This window comes from Solanum dulcamara, chromosome 6, assembly GCF_947179165.1.
Source record: "Solanum dulcamara chromosome 6, daSolDulc1.2, whole genome shotgun sequence".
Lineage (NCBI taxonomy): Eukaryota > Viridiplantae > Streptophyta > Magnoliopsida > Solanales > Solanaceae > Solanum > Solanum dulcamara.
The window spans coordinates 45,597,710-45,616,234 of NC_077242.1; the positions used below are offsets into that span (position 1 = coordinate 45,597,710).

The 18,525-nt window shown below is 39.3% G+C and overlaps 1 pseudogene; it reads left to right on the forward strand.

Annotated features, from left to right (window-relative positions):
• The first annotated feature begins 13,885 nt into the window (after positions 1-13,885).
• On the forward strand, positions 13,886-14,005 carry LOC129893599 (5S ribosomal RNA; annotated as a pseudogene).
• The last annotated feature ends 4,520 nt before the right edge of the window (positions 14,006-18,525 follow it).

The window sequence follows — 18,525 nt, forward strand, 5'->3', positions numbered from 1 at the left end:
TCAAAGGGATCATACATTGACTCTTGTCTTTGTTAACAAGCTGTCCTGATGTATGTTCATACAACTGCAGAGTCTTCATGATCAACTTGAGAGAATACTTAGAGGTTGAGGTGAAAATAATTACATCATCAGCAAAGCTCAAGTGATTAATTAGAGGACCCTTCTTTTCTATGTGAAAACCTTTGTACAAATAGTGTTGATGAAGGTTGTTGAGAAGTCTTGACAGCACCTCAGCACCTAAAATAAATAGGGCTGGAGACAAAGGATCTCCCTGTTTGAGGCCTCTTGTAGAATGAAAGAAACCATGCCTACCTCCATTCACAATAACTGAGTACCAGTTGTTAGCCATTAACCTCCAAACCATATCAATGAATACTTCTCCAAAACCCATTCTTCTCATCACTAGACATATAAATGACCAAGACACCCTGTCATAGGCTTTGGCCATGTCTAACTTGATAACAATATTGTCTCCAATCTTTGGTTGTTTTATTCCATGAATGATCTCTTGTGCTAACATAATATTCTCAGAGATGCTTCTTCCCTTTACAAAACCAGATTGATTTTCAGAGATTACTTGAGGGAGAATTGGGGCTATTCTGAGGCAAAGGACCTTAGAAATGACTTTATTGGTGAAGTTGCTGAGTGATATAGGCCTGAAATCATATAGTTTATTAGGATGTTCTACTTTTGGGAGTAGAACCAAACAGGCATGTGTGATGAACTTGGGAATAGATTGTCCACAACAAAAGTACTTCACTAAGTTTAACAAGTCTTCACTAATAATATCCCAGCAGGTATGGAAGAATTTGCCATTAAATCCATCAGGACCTGCTGCAGACACATCACTAAGAGAAAATATAGAAGCTTTCAACTCCTCCTTGGTAGGCATAGCATTAAGAATCTGATTTTGCTGATCTGTGATGGAACAGGGAATGCATTTTAGGATATCTTCATTGATCAAATCCTCTTTTCCAGTAAAGATCTTCTCAAAGTAATCACAGGCAGCAGTTGCTATGTTCTGATCACCTTGAATAGTGTTTCCTTGGTCATCAGTGATTTTATGAATGAGTAACCTCCTCCTCCTTCCTCTGATGATAGCATGAAAGTATTTGGAGTTGGCATCTCCATCCTTAAACCACTGAATTTGAGTTTTTTGTTTAAGGATAGAATGCTCAATCTTCAAATATCTAATGTACTCTGCATTCACTTGATGAAGCTTGTTTCTATTTTCCTCAGAATTATCAAGGATGATATCTTCTTCTGCCTGCTGTACTTTCTCTTCAAACTCTTTAACTGTGGTATATATGTCTCCATATTGTTGTCTTGACCACTTGCTAAGAGTGTTAGCTACCCTCTTAAGCTTCTGGTGGAAAATTCTCATAGGATTTCCTTCTATATGCCTATCCCAACAGGTTTTAACAGTATCCAGGAAAGTATCATTCTCTGTCCAGCAGTGAAGAAACTTGAAGTATTTGATGGGATTACTATGATTATCTTGACATTCAACTAAAAGAGGACAGTGATCTGAACCTGTAGAGGCTAGATGAGTCACAGTAGTCATAGGCATTATCTCTAACCACCTATCATTCACCATGGCCCTGTCCAACCTCTTCCATAGTTTAGCATCATTGTCCCTGTTGTTGCACCAGGTGAAGCTTTGGCCATGAAAACCCAAGTCTGTGAGGCCACATGCTTCAATGACACTTATGAATTCAAGGCTTTTGTTCATATTGTAAGGCAGCCCTCCAAGCTTTTCCTCCACTTCAGTGATTACATTAAAGTCTCCAACAATACACCAAGGCTTATCTATATCAGCCACCTGCAGCATTTTTTCCCAAAGACTTCTTCTCAAGTAATCTTTACACTTGGCATAGACAAATGTAATAGTGTGAGAATTGGGGCTAGACACATGTTTAATATCACAAGTGACCTGTTGTTCATCCTGGTCTCTAATGTGACAGTCCACATCCTGATTCCAGAATAGCCAAATCTTGTTATTAGGATTATGACAGGCATTATTCATTCTAAGCTGATTTTTGTATTGGTTGATCTGTGATTGATGAGCAAATGGTTCAAGAATTGCCAACATAGAGAGACTATGATAATCCTTGAGTTTTTGGAGTCTATCCAAAGCACCTTGAGTATCAATACTTCTTGCATTCCAGCATATTGTATTCATCATCAAGGTTTCATGGATTTGGACCTTGTTTTGATGCCACTCTTACAAGTAGCATTATCTGAACTGGTGGAGATGTCTTGTTTCTTTTTCTTCTTGTTCTGATCTTGTTGACCCCTGGGTGATAGACCCTTCTGCTCAGTGACCTGCAGCACCTCCTCTTGTATTGTAGTATCTGTGATATCCTCCAATGCTCTAAAGGGAGAGGCACTAGTTTCCTCATCTTGAGATTGTTCCTTTTGGTCCAGATCCTCTTCATCTTCAGATTGAATAGGTCTGTATTCATCCTCATTATCATGTGATATGGATTTCTTATCAAGAACACACACTTCAGTAGAACTGGATTGAATTTGAAAAGGTGTCACATGAATCCCTGCTTGTTCATCAACCAACACATAGTTCACTCTGTGTTGTGTTTTTCCAGATAGAGATTTTTTTTGTTTCTGAGCTAAATTTTTCTTCATTGCATCCCTCTTCTTCTTACTCAGAGATAGAGTATATTTATTATTCAGGAGCTTAGTAACTGCACCCATATTTCCTTCACATCTATTTAGAGATTCTGCACCTTCCTTATCCATTTCAGTGAGCTATAACCTGTCTTCTGGAACTTGTTAAATATCATCTTGTTGCCAATACATAGAGTACCTTATTTCTGCTGGAAGAGTGTTGACAGGGGTTCTAGGATCTTTTCTATGTTCAGCCAAATTTTCCTTCCCCTTGGTTTCCCCTTCCTGCAGATTAGTGGTTTTCTCCTGTATTCCCCCATCCTCACCTCCACAGACTTCATCAGCCACAACAGTAATACCATTTAAGACATTAGAGTAATTAGGGGAGCCATGGGGGTGTGGGAGCATTGAGTCAATACCTGGGATTTTTCCATAGGCATTGTTGCATTCCACATTGTTCACAGCAGTACTTGGTGTACAAATAGCTGTAATATTTTGCTCTTTTTGTTTGTCTGCAGGTCTGCTACTTCCAGTACCATGTAGAACCTGCTGTATAGGCTTATGGGGGATGGGATCTAATGTTGTATGGGGAGTAGGGAGTAAGCTCTGGACTCCAGAGTCTACATTACAAGTTTGGTTAGTACAAGTATTAAATTTAGAGTTATTAACCATACCTGCCTGCTGTGGATTTTTCCCTTCTCTGCTGCTGCTGATATTATGCTGGTGGGGTGCTGAAGTTTCCCCTTTTGTCATGTATACTTGTGTTTTATGTTTTTGTGGTTGTTGTTGGTGGTGTTGTTCTTCTTTTTTACCTTTCCTCCTTTGAATTTGCCAACCTGCATGTTCTTGGTCTCTTTTTTCAGCTGCAGCCCTGCTAGTATTTTGTTGTTCCTTACTTTGTTTGTCTTCTTGCTGCTTTAGCTCATTTTTCTGTTGTTCCTTATTCTTGTCAGTGCTGTCCTTATCTTTGTGTCTTGCTTCTTCTTCTTGAACTTGCTTTTTCTGCTTATCCTCATCCCTTTTTTTAACAGTACAAACATAAATGGTGTGACCTTGATGTTTGCAGTGTTGACAGTAATCTGGCACCCCTTCATATTGAATAGACTGCCACCTTCCTGCTCCATTTTCATCTTCACCATAGCCCATCCATACATGCTGTGGTCTTTCTTTTGTAAGGTCAATTTGTACTTTGACTTTGGCAACACTACCCCTTGTTTTCTTGTAGGTTGCCAAATCCAAGAACAACACCTTTCCAATTGGGGACAGTAAAGGGGTTACCACTTCAAGACGATAACAGTGCCAAGGTAATTCTGGTAATATAGCCCATATAGGAACTAGAGAGGTTTCTTGTTCAGGCTTGAAGGTGGGGGTCTATAGCTGGAGTCTCATAAGCTATCCATTTATGTACATTTTTCCTTTGGAACATACAGTAGAGTGATCATATTCATTGTCCAAGTCTATGTACAGATGCCTAGAGTTAAAATGAGTAATTTTCACTCCTCCTCTGAGCTCTGTTTGTAAGATGAATTCCTTTCTAATGGTTTCTATCTTAGGCATAGTATTAGTGAATTTTCCTATCAGAGTATACTTACAATCACTAGCCAATTTCACCAAGAAATCTTCTTCTGTAAATACTATAGCTGAATAGCCTTGTTTTGTAGTAATTTTTGGGGGTGTAATATCAATAATGGCTGTTTTAATGGCTTCTTGGGCTCTCAACTTAGTAGCCAAGGTCTGATGGATGACAGGATTTGGAGGGGTTGGAATATTAGTATTGGGATGCTTATTTTGTTTGACATGTAACTGATTAGTAGGGGACACCACATGATTAGTAGAAATAGAAGTATTAAAAGTTGGAGCTCTAAGTTGGTTTGGATATTTGGGACCTAAATTGCTTCCAGTATTCATAGTAGCAGATTTATTATTGGATTTGAAAGCGTCAAAGCTATTAGACACTTTCATTGGGTTACTATTAGGAACATAAGGTTTTTGGACATGTTGAAATTTCACATTGAGACCCCTGTTCAACTGGGCAGTTTGTTTGGTTTTTTTAACATTTCCAGGTAATATGTTCCCCTGCTCCTTGTGTTTATCAACAAGATCAACATCAACATTGTGAGTAGAAGTCTTCAGTACTTCATTATTTTTGGACATAACAAGATGCAGATCAGTAGACTTAACAGTAGCTGCATTAGCTACATTTTCTTTTTGAGTATTATTATCAGTTAGACTAACTTCATGAAATTTGACAGTATCAATATGCATTTGATCAATATTGTGATTATGACTAGTATGTTCTATTATATATTGATTGAAATAGTTGGAGGACTTACCTGGAGGAACCACTGTAGGGGCACTGTTCCTTTGCTCAACAAAGAAATTCCCCTTCGAATTTTCTTTGGGGACTTGATCATACTCTTCAATGCCTTCCAATGTTCCCATTCTATTTTTTTGTTGGTCATATGTATCATGATCCACCGCACCAGTTACAAATTCAGATTGAAGAACACTGTCACAGTGTTCTTCATTAAGATGAGTGTCTTTGTGACTTTTTGAGTTTGAGCTTGTTGGTTGTGATTCGAGGTACTCTACATAGCTTGGGAACCTCCTAACACCTTGATGGACCTTTTGGAATTGGTCCTGTGCCAATTGGTTCACCGGAGCTCCGGCACCCCCAAAGTCGTCTTGACGACTTTTTGAATTTAAACTTATTTGTGGAGATTCGAGACATATTTTATTGTTAGAATGCCTCTCCACACTGTTACTCACCTTTTGGTATTAGTCTTGGATGAATTCAGTCACCGGATCTCCGGCGACTCCATTGTTGTCAGAACTCAAATGTGAATTCGAAACAATTGGAGTATATTCGAGTTGTCTCTCATGGTTGGGAAGATGGGCAATAGCTTGAGGATCATTTTGGTATTCATCTTGTTCAGTTTTGTTCGCCGGAGCTCCACCGCCGACGCTGAATTGTTCGCCGGCGATGATTTCGCCGGAGATTTTTGTTCCCTGAGGGGCGCCATATCCTTGAGAACAAAGCCCAGGTGGTGCGATGGCTCGAATGTCGCCGAAACTTAGTCGAATTTCAAGGCGCACCTCCAGCGACTGTGCATTTTCTAGCGCACTAATTGCAGGATCAGTGCTCACGATTTGTGTAGTATTTTGATCCAATTTTTGGACTATAGGTAGTCCAAATGATAAGGAATCAGATGATACAGGTCTTGTGACTCGAATCAAACCATTGTTCTTCAAATCAATGATTCTTTGAGCACGGCGCAGCTCCTCCTCAGAAATATCTACAGTGTTCGCAGGTGTATTTTGCAGATTGGAGGAGCTGTGGGTTTGATTTTGTGATGTTGCAACTTGAATCAATCCTGCCTTACTTGAAATTGCTACTGGTTTTTCAGTATTTTTTTGCAGATTCAAAGTACTCTTAGCTGGATTAAAGGTTGATGCTTCTTCAACTATGTTCTTATTACGGTCCGATGGTATGTGAAGCTCCACCGGCGGTGGTGAAGCCATTCCAGCAGTCTTCTGCCGATGAAGATGATGAAGAGTAGTGTTAGTTACCGTTAGTTACCGTTATTGACTAATGAGAGCATCTGAGGTAGAAGTTTAGGAGACTGTATCTTACCAATTAGCGGTGTTCATCACACACTTGTATTTATCATATCCACTTCCCCCCTTTAGGGTTTATCCACGTCATTGTCTGTTTATTTTCAACTATTCAAATGTATATGAGTCTTTTCCAACATATTTGGTACACTGCACTATATTCATATCTTTCTTTATATCATCTATACTTTAGGTTACCCATGTACGAAACCTTAACACGATCCTGAGGTGCTTAGAATTGTTGATATATAGTACAGAATCTAGTCTGATTATTGGTACTCGAGTCATATAATTAATGTAGCAATTTACTCAAAGCCACATTCCATTCATCCCAATCAGTAATTAGCTAGTGCTTATAATTGTTTCAAATCTTCCATTTGGGAGCACTTATACTCTGATGACACGTGTTTCAAGCTTTGTTATAACACTATCTTTATCCTAGTGGATACCACTTATTCCCTTAATAAATTCGCAATGCATCAGTTTTTTTGCAAATCTACATTCCCTATCCTCAAAGGATCTCACTATTTTCCAAGGTGGAATCACATATACACAATACTTCTTTATGCCTCATGAGCCTTTACCCTTGTCGTATACCTAATACCAACATTTAATCTTACTCAAAATCACATTAAATTCACTTTAATAGCGGTCTTGTCTTCTCACCTTTTCATCGTACTACATCTTCAGTTTGTAGCTATCTATTTCCCTTTCTGTCTGATACTCATACTTAATTAATCACGTCTATCTTGAGTGCTTACTTTAGTAGTCCTTTTATTTCTCTAGTCCATGGCCATCTTTTGTGCACGAGGATTTTTATGTTACTCCGATATCCTTCATAAAACACTATTTTTACATAACCCTCTTTCTCATTTTCAAAACATATTCTGTTTACCTCTATTTGTTCCTATCATACTAGTCATTTCTGCATTCATCCTATCTTGTTTCTTACCTTCACTTTCATTACCACTTGACGGTTTAGTTTGAACTTTCCCTTCAAATCTGCGTAAGTCTTTCTTATTCGTCCTCTATCTACTTTTCTGTTTCCCACAAACCACATCATATCCTTTAGTTATTTCCTTACCAGGCTTTACTTATTTCCATAATGATCTTTGTTATAATCACATAATGTCCTGTTCGCATTCAATCTCATAGTATAATACTTCTTAACCTTTTTCACGATTCCTACTATGGGTTAATTTCACTCAGTGAAGTAAATGTACTTAATCTTTGTCTAAACCATCCCTTAGTATCACATGCCCTTCTGAATCGCCCTAGCATTTTAGCACCAACATATGAAACACATGACCTTGAATAGCCCACAAATTTAGGTTTTCCATTCACAAGTTACATCTCCAATTAGTCGATTAAGAACTAATAAAATATCACCATACAGCATTCTCCAACCACCACCAGGAGGGAATTAGAATCCAATAAGCACCACAGTACTTTTTAGTGCTTGACCCATATAGTTTCCCTCTAGGTTTAGTCTTGAGTTGTGAACGAATTATCTAGTTCACCACTAATGGTCGAGGTCTTTGTACTTTTCAACAAAAGTGAAACTCAATTGTTGGACACTTTGCACTTCACCACCAGCTGTTTCTAAGGAAAAAATACGGCTAGAAAATATCTTGGTCCGTTCAAATGAATTTTGAACTTTGTTGCTCAGATAGGCTTTTACCGAAATAAAACTCCCCAAGTAAAAATGGTGCCCCTTACCGACAACATGGAGGGTACCTCTTATAGCTTTAGTCCAACATAATAAGTTTATCCTATTGGTATCAACTTCCAAGACATATTATGAACTTATATCTCAATCTCTTCCTTATCTTTGTTTTCCATTCTTAGGAAACAATTGTGCCGAGTTTTCTCTGTATGTTTTACTATCTCAAAACTTGCATGCAGAAAATAGCAACAATGCCTCACAGGGCCAACATATTTATATATGTATGTCATCTTAAGACCTGCACGTAGGAAATACCAACAATGCCTCACATGGCTACACACGCATGTATAATATCGTATTATATCCATACAGGGCTTCCTATATTAATCACAAGATGAAAATAATGACATTTCCTTATATGTCCAACACACAAACTATACCCATCACTCTCATATACCTACAGTCGATTAGTCCCTAGTCTGATCCGATGATTTAGAAGTGAAGTGTGCTCCCTATTTTTGTTTGTCTACCATCTGCTCGTCTGCCCTTCATCATCTTCTTCACTTGAACCCAGGGAAAACAGACAACCAGGTAACTCCTAATTTACTGATGACCAAGACAGGGGGCTTGAATATTCTATAACACTTACAGGGGTAGCCGGCCTGACGTGGTATTCTGTCACAAGAGCAACTGGTATGGCTTCTGGGACCACTTTCATGGATATCAAACACTCTAGGGGAATTATCGTTGGGTCTTCTGAGGGATCGGTCTCAATAGAATAGCTGGGGCTCCTCCTACTGGATCTTAGAGCCTGAGATCCCGATTGTACCCTAAGGGCCTTCTCCGCACCCCTTCCACTGACTAAAGCTAACTTTTTCATATTTCACAATGATCTGTACCTACTTACAATAAAAGAGGTCAGAAACAATCTTCCCTTAGAGACATCGTCGTACACATAATAGCCCATTAGGGAGGGATTATCTTGATAGTACCGCTCTATCACACGATCTTAGACATGAAAGAAAGATAACATCCTAAATGTCCTGTAGCCTCCTTTTTATAGATATGGTGCACAACACACCAATAAACAAGACTCTACTAGACACGGTCTGTAGATACTCCGAGGATGAACTACTTTAATATCACTTTTGTCACGACCCAACCCCGTAGGTCATGACAGTTACACCCCATACTTTTGTACCTTGGAATGCGTTCTTAAATCTCTTGAAAGTCTCTTAAGTTTCATGGAAGGATCGTAAGCCTCTTAAGTGTCACAACCCAACCCCGTAGGCCGCGACTGGGGTCTGACCTTGACCCCCCGTACACATATCTATTAGCTGCGGTCATATTAAATTGTAAATAAGATAATATCATGTAACAGAACCCTACTGGGCGATAACATTTTCATAAACCTGTAGCCCTTTTTGTTTGTATCATAACATGACAGGGCACGTAAGACGACAAGACTGACATAACATAATAACATATATCATATATCATTTAGACCCAGTTGAATCAAACTAACATACACAACCCACATATACACGTCTGCAGACCTTTAAACATACAAATGATAACATATGGTGGGACAGGTCATCCACCGTACCCCTGAATGGATAAAACAACTTATACATCAGTGGACAGTATCTAAAACTAGAACCCGATACAATGGAGCCTCTTTCAGCTGAGCTGCATGGAATCCTAAGCTGATGGACTCCCAAAATCTGTATTTGTACCTGCGGGCATGAACGCATCCCCCCGAAAAAGGGGGTCAGTACGACATATGTACTGAGTATATAAAATGTAACATAATACACTGGAGTTATATTCGAAATAGAGAAGTAGGGGAACAAATTATTAAATTAAAGTCATGTACCTGTACTCTGTGAATCACAAAAGCATGCATGCTCAATTTATACAATATAGCCGGCCCTTTCAGGGGTCCGGTGAATCACATTTGTAGGACCATCATAGGCCCGGTGCCATCACCACCTTATTACAACACATCATCATATATATACATACGTATCCAGCCCTCTAGTGAGGGGATCGGTGAACAATGCAGTGAATTGTGCACGACAACGTACCTAGCCCGGGACTCAGTGAAAGAAGTGTTACAGTATACATGAGTCGAGTCGTGAGTAACTATATGTAATTTAAATCATTATCAGAGACTCGACCAAATAAGAAAGTTAAGCTTTTGTTTGAGGACCCGAGTAATGGTGTAGTCATCTCGAGTGTCCTCTAAATACCATTATGGATTGTCTCAAAAGTAATCTCGGGGACCCTAGACATGTATTAACGTAGGGCCAAATCATTTATGAGACCAAAAACAGTTAATCTCGTGTAGTCTTTAAGACTTGGAGCCTGTACATTTGGTGCCTCTTTAACATATAAAAGTTTCCAGGGAAAGTAGTTCAACTACTATAGGAGTTTAATATTCAGAAGTAATTAAGAGATGTTTAAGAATGGAGTTACCTCGGAGTTCAGATCAGATTCAACTTACAACTAAGACAAGGACATGCCCCAAAACAAGAAAGAGAATAAGCTCTATATAGTCTGTACTTTCCTTCAAATGATCTTCATATACATATTTCGTACCCGGCCCTTCACGGGGCTCGGTGAACCACTATGGTATTGTAACCTCATTTTTGTATCAAATACATCTCACTGAAAATGAGAGATAGCTTCCCATACATTACATTCTGACACATAGAAGCCCTACTAGGAAATACTTAATCTTCACAGAAACTCTAATACTGAACAGTGGATAGGGATTATGAGGCGTACTCGAAATTCTGGGAATGGAATTATCCCCGCACTTCATATACAATTCACTTAAGTCTAAATAATTCCAAAAGGAAAGAAACATAGTTGTACGAACTTATACCAAAACATGCCAACAGAAAGCTTTACATACCTCTTGGGAGTTACCCTTTATCCTGCTCGTCTCGTCATCTTTTGAACCTATTCAATATGAAAGTAATACGAATATCAACTACTGTTAACTTTCCAGCATCTTAGGTTACGCCTTAATATTAATGGAATCTATTTCCTTAGTCGTTTCCTCGACTAGTTCTTTAGTTTGTTAGGGTGTTAACGAAAATTGGGCAGCACCTCCCCTATAATGTGCCCTATTCGAATTTCCAATTAGGTCCCTAAGACCTACAACCAAACAACAACAACAACCTGCAGAAATTCACACCAACAATATACAATATAAACTCCAAATGACTTATTCAAAAATACGATATCAAAATAGGGTTTCTAGTTTCCATTTTTACCAAACCTTTAACCGTACGAAGCGGGGAGTCATGTGGCTGAAACCAGAAGCTACCCCACATCATTTAGAAAATATTTAGACCCTGAAACCACAAGCCACACCTCTGCAGAAGCACCTCACAAGAACAACACTTTATTTCGACAACAATTCAACTATAGAGACTTCAATTTAGTTTATTACGAACGTCGAACTTTTTACGACTTTTACACAACTTCCAGCAGCCCAAAAGGTGTGTAATGCACCCTATAATAACTCCATAAAGACCAAATTTAAAGGATAAACCTTACCTTACCCTAAATTGGCTAAAACTAGCCAAATCGCAACTCGGAACTTCTTCAAACGCGCTGAACTTGAGCGGGCTGTTTGTGCGACTTCCTCGCAGCCCCAAACAGTAAATTTATTTTATTATCACCCTAAACTCATTGTAGTATACCTTAGATAATTTATTTACGGAGCAAAGCCCGGAGGCGTACCTTGGCAGCCCCTAGGCCGTAGCCCTCCTCTCTTCTTCCTCTCACATTTCTGTCCAATTTTTTCCAAGTGTACAGCTGAAGAATGACTTCTTAGTCATCACAATATACATATATACACATATATACATCTCCACGTGCTTGAGGAATACCATAGCTAATTAATTCACAGAAGAAAAATCAAGGAACTTACCTTAAACTTCTCCAACCATGGCTGCCTCTTCTCTCACGTTTTTTCTCCATTCTTTGTCTGATTTTTGGACTCTAAATGACTTAAGAGTCATTAATATGTATATATCCACCTTTTAATAAGGTTCCACATGGCATCCCCTTAGGGTGACACGTGGAAGCCCCCTAGGACGCCACCTAGGCTCATGTGACCTATCACGTGCCGCCACGTGGCAGCGGGGTCCACCCCCCTAAGCTGGCAGGTGAGTCACCTGCTTGCTTGTCACCTTCTTGCTTGAGGTGCTTGCTTGTTACCTTCTTTCTTCACTTTCATAAGTTTGGAAACTAGTTTTTGCTCCCTCTCGAAGATTCGTAATCTCGTCTTATTTTAAGAGCCTATGTAACCCATGCTACCCAAGCTTGGTATGTACTCCAATAGCTTAAGTATGTAATACTTCCAAGTTAGTAGCTTACGTAGATAAATCGAGTCCTACGACCCATTATTTGGCCTTCAATTCCTTCCGGACTCTTATGATTTCATCTCCAACCTTCTCTACTATGGGGTATCACATTCTCCCTTCCTTAGAGCCGTTTGATAGTGTCGTAGCGTATCTGGCTCACAGGATAATGTCCAAGGAACTTATGAGACATTCCGAGCTTAAAAAGGGTGGGGTGTAACATCCTTCCCCCCTTTAGAACATTCGTCCCCGAATGTTAAATGCAACTTCCTTTAAGACTTTATATAGATTATAGAGGGGTTCCTTTCCTTTATGCTATCACATACGTTCCCATCTATATTATTAACATACGAGTGCTTAAGAGTTGGAGTTACCTGTAGACATCGGTTACAAGTGCGAATACTTGCGTTTCATGTTCGCTTTAGTTTCCCCGGTCATCCTTTTTCTGGTTTTGGTTTTTCTACCATAACTTGACGAAAGGTACGTCTTTAGTCTACAATCTTTCAGTTTGCCGATCTAGGATGGTGGTAGGATTTTCCTCATAGGATTCCATCTACTGGACCTCATTTATGGAATATACCCTGGGTGACTCATCAGTATCTGATGGACTGGGCGTATAGTTTCTAAATAAGGTGGTAAATTTAACTTACCAGCCACGTTGCCCACCTTATGAGTAACTTGATACCGTCTAACATATTCTGGGTCAAGTTCCTTTTCTAGGTGACCCTATGATGAACATCCAATCATCAACTTGAACTTTGTATGTCGATGTCGATTATCTGTATATCATTCCTGCCAATTCTAGGCTTTTAGTCAATAGCTTGCTTAATCATATCGGGGCCATTGGAATACTGGAGTAGTAATTATTATTGTAGGCAACTTGATAAGTGATGGATAATCATTCCGGCTACCTTCGAAGTTAATCTCCCGGCTTGTGACATATCTTCTAGCGTCTAATAGTGCACTCAGTCTGTTTAGTAGCTCGAGGGAGAAATGCGGTACTAAGACCTGTCTGTGCTCCTGATCTCTTCTTGGACTGATCTCAAGGCATTAATTATAATTGAAGTCCCTTTATCTGGGATATTAGATGAGGAAACCTCACGGAACCTTACTACTTCCTTGTCATATAACTTCACCTAGTTCTAGCAGCATAAGTGGTCTTGCTTGGAAGCAAATGAGCTGATTCGTTAGCCTACTCACAATAACCCATATAGCACCCTACTCTTACAGAGTACAAAATAGGTTCATAATGATGTTGATAATTTGGGAACCGTTAGCCTCATATAGTCCTTCTCAACTCTTTTCAGAACATTAACTGGCATTCGATCTTTTGGGTCTTGCTTTTTCGCCCTCAGAGTTGGATACCAAGTGGTGTCCAAATTCCCTCGCCCACTGGCCCATATAGCCATTCTGTAGTTTCCCTCTCATTAACTAGCTCTATGTTGAAGAGCTGTGGAATTCGAGTGTGTCGTCAATTAGCAATTAGCTAATCCTTCTTATTTTGCTTAAGCCCTTATTACAATTTCCATAACATAACATATATTATTCCAGGAACATTATCTCATGTCGTTCCTCCACCGCTAGTTCTGATTCTTCCACCTCGTGTGATCATACCAGCACTAACACATTAAGTTCCATCAGAATTTTAAAGTTAAGCGTGCTGGGGTGAGAGTAATACTGGGATGGGTGACCTTCCTGGGAAGTCTTCGTGTCGCGTTTTATTGTAATTCTTGCCATAATGTGTGGGGCACTCAACTCAGCTCCAGATTTACCTTAGCATTGTATCGCGAGTCTTTATGTTTTGCCCTGTCCTTTCGTCTGTTATCTTGCATCCCATGTCGGCGTAGACCTTTAGCTCCACTATCCTCCATTCACTTTGTGTTCTCCTCATTTACTACCATAGGAGGCTTTCTATTCCTTTTCCTTTGGTTATTTATCTATCGCAACATCATTTGCGACTAACTCTATGACCAACGTTTTGGCTTTTGTTCTAGCATGCTGTCATTCTCCTTCGTAGTGTCTCTTGAATTATTTGATATCCTTTCATTGGTACATTCTTCTGTTTTATATGCAGCTGCCTTCTAGTTTTATGTTGTTCAGGATTTCGTCACAACCTTTTTAACGCTGCTTTACATAGCATTCTGGCTTTCATCCAATTATTGGTGGCCTCCGGACCTTTTTAACTTGGTTCGGCAAGATATCTTATTGAAGTTTAGACACCCATCTCAAATATATTCCCATATCGATTGCCTTCACCTTACTTTTGCCATTTTCTCATTAACTTCCCCCCTTTAAAGGGTATTCGTACTTTCTGCTGTTTGTACTTGTAGTCGTTCCAATTTCCATTAGGCAGTGCTAGCATTCTGACGACAACTATTCTAGGTTTTCTCAAAGTAGTGGTTTTGTCCCAACCTATATCCTTTGCTTCTTGGGGAGAATAGAAGTTGCGTCATTTGTTCCTTAAGTTTGCCATCCTCGTCCCTTAAGGGTTCCACTATTTTCGGGGCGACGTTGTGTACACGCGTCATTTTTCATTTTTTTTTGTATCTTAAGCCCCATGCTCTTACTGCGTTCTCAACGCAGGCCATTAACTTAGTCAACGCGTACTATGTGCATCTAACTAGTGGTTCTACTTTATCCCTGCATACTCGTATCATACTATTCAATTCATACTTATATATCCCCCTTTTAATTCGTATTCGCATTTAGTTCCTCCTGACATCTCTTTGTGGTGCTTCTGTTCGAAGCTGTTTCCCCAATTAGTTGGTGGAGAACTATAAACGGTTATTATAAATCATTTCCCAATCATTGTTGGAAGAAATCAAAACCTCTTAAACATCACAGTACTTCTTTTAGTACTTAACCTACCTGGTCTCCTTCTGAGTTTATTTATCGAGTTATGAACAACTCGTCTAATTTACAATTAGGAGTTGAGGGCTTGGTATTTTTTTCAAAAGAGTGAAACTCATTCGCGGGACATCTTATCCTTTATTCTGAGCCCTCTATTTATATTCCTACAATACAAATACGGCTAGAGATACTGTAATCTGAACTTTACTACTTAATTAAGCTTTTATTTCGGAGAAATAAAATTCTTCAAGTAAAAAGGGTGCCCCTTGTTGGCGACCTGAAGGATACCTCTTACAAATTTAGTTAAACACAGTAGGGGTATTTGGTATCAATTTCTCGGACATCTCAAAAATCTATGCTTCATTTCCTTTTCCTTGTTCTGGGAAAATTTCGACAGAGTTTTCTCTACATTTATTACTTATCCCAAAACCTGCACGCAGAAAATACCAACAATGCCTCATAGGGCCAACATATATATATACATATCATATCACAGCCACACAGGGCTTTCAATGCCATCTCATATCGCAGCCACACAGGGCTTTCAACGACAACAATAATATAAAAATACTGGACTTACCTCATATGTCCAACTTCAAACTGCATCTATTGTACTTTCTGTCTGCTTTTCTTTCAGGTTTCAACTTTATTTTTCAATACCTTACCCGACGGATATCTTCCGTGTCTTTACTTCACTTACCTGCATGCTTCATAACTTTCCATGTCGTCAATTACTTTCTTCTGTTGGTGTCGTCCTTCTGTTAAGATCCAAGGTTAGTATAAGGAATTTTTCTATGACTCGGATCTAAAGCACGATCTCTGATGTGAAAGAAAGGAAACATCGTAAATGTTCTGTAGCTTCCTGTTTATAGATGTGGCGCACAACACATCGATAACCAAAACTCTACTAGACACGGTCTGCAGACACTCTGAGGACGAACTACTCTGATACAACTTCTGTCACGATCCAACCCCGTAGGCCGCGATTGGGGTCCGACCTTGACCCCCCATACACATATCTATTAGCTGCGGTCATATTAAATTGTAAATAAGATAATATCATGTAACAGAGCCCTACTGGGCGATAACATTTTCATAAACCTGTAGCCCTTTACATTTGTATCACAACATGACAGGGCACGCAAGCCGACAAGGTTGCCATAACATAATAACATATATCATATATCATATATCATTTAGACCCAGCTGAATCAAACTGACATACACAACCCACATATACACATCTGCAGACCTCTAAACATACAAATGACAACATATGGCGAGACAGGGCCCCCGCCATACCCCTGAATGGATAAAACAACTTTTATACATTAGTGGACAGTATCTAAAACTAGGCCCCAATACAATGGAGCCTCTTCCAGCTAAGCTGCATGGAATCCTAAGTTGCCAGACTCCCAAAATCTGTATCTGTACCTGCGGGCATGAACGCAGCCCCCCGAGAAAAGGGGTCAGTACGACATATGTACTGAGTATGTAAAATGTAACATAATATATTAGAGGTATATTCGAAATAGAGAAGCAGGGGAACAAATTATTAAATTGAAGTCATGTACCTGTACTCTGTGAATCACAAAAGCATGCATGCTCAATTTATACAATATAGCCGGCCCTTTCAGGGGTCCGGTGAATCACATCTGTAGGACCATCATAGGCCCGGCGCCATCACCACCTTATTACAACACATCATCATATATATACATACGTATCCGGCCCTCTAGTGAGGGGATCGGTGAACAATGCAGTAAATTTTGCACGACAACGTACCTGGCCCGAGACTCGGTGAAAGAAGTGTTACAGTATACACGAGTCGAGTCGTGAGTAACTATATGCAATTTAAATCATTATCAGAGACTCGACCAAATAAGAAATTTAAGCTTTTGTTTGAGGACCCGAGTAATGGTGTAGTCATCTCGAGTGTCCTCTAAATACCATTATGAACTGTCTCAAAAGTAATCTCGGGGACCCTAGACATGTATTAACGTAGGGCCAAATCATTTATGGGACCAAAAACACTTAATCTCGTATAGTCTTTAAGACTTGGAGCCTGTACATTTGGTGCCTCTTTAACATATAAAAGTTTCCAGGGAAAGTAGTTCAACTACTATAGGAGTTTAATATTCAGAAGTAATTAAGAGATGTTTAAGAATGGAGTTACCTCGGAGTTCAGATCAGATTCAACTTACAACTAAGACAAGGACATGCCCCAAAACAAGAAAGAGAATAAGCTCTATATAGTCTGTACTTTCCTTCAGGTGATCTTCATATACATATTTCGTACCCGGCCCTTCACGGGGCTCGGTGACCACTATGGTATTGTAACCTCATTTTTGTATCAAATACATCTCAATGAAAATGAGAGATAGCTTCCCATACATTACATTCTGACACATAGAAGCCCTACTAGGAAATACTTAATCTTCACAGGAACTCTAATACTGAACAGTGGATAGGGGTTATGAGGCGTACTCGAAATTTTGGGAATGGAATTATCCCCGTACTTCATATACAATTCACTTAAGGCTAAATATTACCAAAAGGAAAGAAAGATAGTTGTACGAACTTATACCAAAACATGCCAAGAGAAAGCTTTACATACCTCTTGGGAGTTACCCTTTATCCTGCTCGTCTCATCGTCTTCTGAACCTATTCAATATGAAAGTAATATGAATATCAACTACTCTTAACTCTCCAGCATCTTAGGTTACGCCTTAATATTAATGGAATCTATTTCCTTAGTCGTTTCCTCGACTAGTTCTTTAGTTTGTTAAGGTGTTAACGAAAATTGGGCAGCACCTCTCCTATAATGTGCCCTATACGAATTTCCAATTAGGTCCCTAATACCTACAGCCAAACAACAACAACAACCTACATAAATTCACACCAACCATATACAATATAAACTTCAAACGACTTATTCAAAAATACGATATCAAAATAGGGTTTCTAGTTTCCATTTTTGCCAAACCTTTAACCGTACGAAGCGGGGGTTCATGTGGCTGAAACCAGAAGCTCCCCCGCCTAATTTAGAACATATTTAGACCCTGAAACCACAATCCACACCCCTGCAGCAGCAACTCACAAGAACAACACTTTATTTCGACAACAATTCAACTATAGAGACTTCAATTTAGTTTATTCTGAACGTCGAACTTTTTATGACTTTTACACAACTTCCAGCAGCCCAAACGGTGTGTAATACACCCTATAATAATACAATAAATACCAAATTTAAAGGAGAAGCCTTACCTTACCCGAAATTGGCCAAAACTAGCCAAATCGCAACTCGGAACTTCTTCAAACTCGTTGAACTTGAGCAGGCTGTTTGTGAGACTTCCTCGCTGACCAAAACATTAAATTTATGTTATTAGA